Source organism: Lactuca sativa, chromosome 7, assembly GCF_002870075.4.
Source record: "Lactuca sativa cultivar Salinas chromosome 7, Lsat_Salinas_v11, whole genome shotgun sequence".
Lineage (NCBI taxonomy): Eukaryota > Viridiplantae > Streptophyta > Magnoliopsida > Asterales > Asteraceae > Lactuca > Lactuca sativa.
This window is the reverse complement of record NC_056629.2, coordinates 128783362-128785592: the sequence shown is the minus strand read 5'-3', so window position 1 is coordinate 128785592 and position 2231 is coordinate 128783362.

The window sequence follows — 2231 nt, the reverse complement described above, 5'->3', positions numbered from 1 at the left end:
AGAGTGTCTATCTCAAGCTTGTGGAAAATGAACCTGCACTTCTAATGCTTGAGGTATTTCTAACGGAAACCCTCAGGGTCAAGGAGATAGGGTTTCACCAGACGAGTGTTGAACTATCTCGGGAGGTGGGTCAACTATTTCTGTGTGAGATAGTATTTGTGGAACACCTAATAGTCCAATGAATCTCTAAGACTTTGTTTTATTCTTGTGCGGAAAACGCATGCTCCTGTATAACCCCTCGACTAACACCAAGGTTGGTGTCAAGTCTATAATCTCTTCAGGATCTGGGTCATGAGGCTTAACACAACTACCTTCGCACTTTGATCAAGTATTCTTGGCTGCGGAGGTTATCCTGTGGTTCTCGGTATTCTAGTGTTCCCTTCGGAGAATGTTGCGTATCGTCTACAAGGTGATGACGGTTTCCTCCATGCGAGAGGGTGGAGGGTCATAGGAACTACTAGTCTGTAACGAGGTGGACGAAGTGCCTGAGTGGTGCGAGCATCTACTGCAACTACTCTTCCGAAGGTTCTAAGTTTTCCCGGTCTAGGTCAAATCTAGTGAGTATAGGTTCCCATCACTCGGAACTTTAATCTCTTTACTAACTGAGGGTGTTAGTTATCATGTGAGCTTAACTGGTATGACAACAAATTTCAGATTTGCGGTCATTATAGTAGCTCAACCCGCAGTGGTTCTCTTGACTCCAGCTCCTTTTTGTGGAATAAGATGAAGGGCTTTACTATGAGGTTCGTCGTAGAGCTCATACTTGGCTTAACCACTAACACTTGTTGTACGCAGGCCGTATATAATTGAGGTTGATAGGATGTTCAGTTGTGCGACTCCACCCTAGACCCACAACCCAACGAGGAACAGGGAGTAGGGAGGAAGCACACATCTTAAAACTTTTTGATCTCAACTATATACCACCTTTATGCATATACCTGGTTATAGTGGTCAGTCTCATGATTTTTATCCTCTGGGTTCACGAACCTGATCTGCGAGGTGCGAAGGGTCTTTCCAGGGAATCTACGAAGTATGCTTCCAATGGTTATTGTCTTCTGGAGTATCTTGCAGTGTCTTTCGCTTCGGTTTCCATATGACTAAGAGGGGTCGGTCAACAGCGCATGATACTCTTCTCTTGGGTACTTCGGAAGGTTTGAGATAAGAGGGACGACTGAAGGATCGCATTAGGTTTGATTATTTGTATTATGTTTAGGTTCGGAAGAACCTTTATTTTCCGACATGGCTATGGAGAAAGTTCTTTTTACACAGCACTAGTGATTTGCACATGGTTGCACTACGTCAAACCATGATCGATAGAGTCGTCGAAATTGGCATACTTCGACATGACATAAAGTGAGGGTCGATAGAGTCATGCGCCGAACAGGCACACAAGTTCTAGGCGTCTCGGGTTTCGTCCTATGTATCATTGGCGCGGATACTTGGACCGATAGAGTCGACGCGGAACTGTAGAGAGTCCTAAGTGTTTCTGAGTAGAGTATCTTTTCAAGAATGGATTCTTACGAGGCATTTCTATAATCGCCTAACATATACTAGTCATGTATAATTAAGGTGGGGAGGATTGTTGACTGAGCGACTCCGCCCTAAATCGACAACCAAACGAGGAAAAGGAAATGAAGCGGCATTCACTCACTCTAGGTCTATCCATCTTAACTATTCATGGACGTAACGTATATGTTTAGCCCTTATAGTTTTACCAGATGAATTTTAAATTTTATAACAGTGATGCGACTTTCGCCTTAATGGGGAAGTATTTACATTTGAATTAGCCTTTTAATGTTTTGCGTTAGTTATTTGAGATTGAGAGACGTACCAAAAATCTACCGGGTTCCTTGGTGCTTCTCCTTAAGTTGTAGGGTTAGGCTCCTCCTGTGTCCTTGTCTTTTCCTTTGGTTGGGCAGTCCCTCTTGAAGTGTCCAATCTGACCACATAGACGGCAAACTGGAATGCTCGTCACGTTGGTGATTGATGCAATACGCTCCACCGGATTTCTGCATTCGCGAGCAGTATGCCCCTTCATGTTTCACCTAGCACATAAGAGTTCCCGGCATATACCATGATGGTGGTAGCTACACTTGTCGCAGTGGGGAAGGTTTCCTAGGTATGGTCTTCTTGAAGTCAGGAAGGAAGGATTGACAGGGGTATTGACCGCCTCAGCTCGTTGCCCTTCGGAAGGTCCTTGAGCCGAGGTACCTCCCTCCTTGATCTTGAGT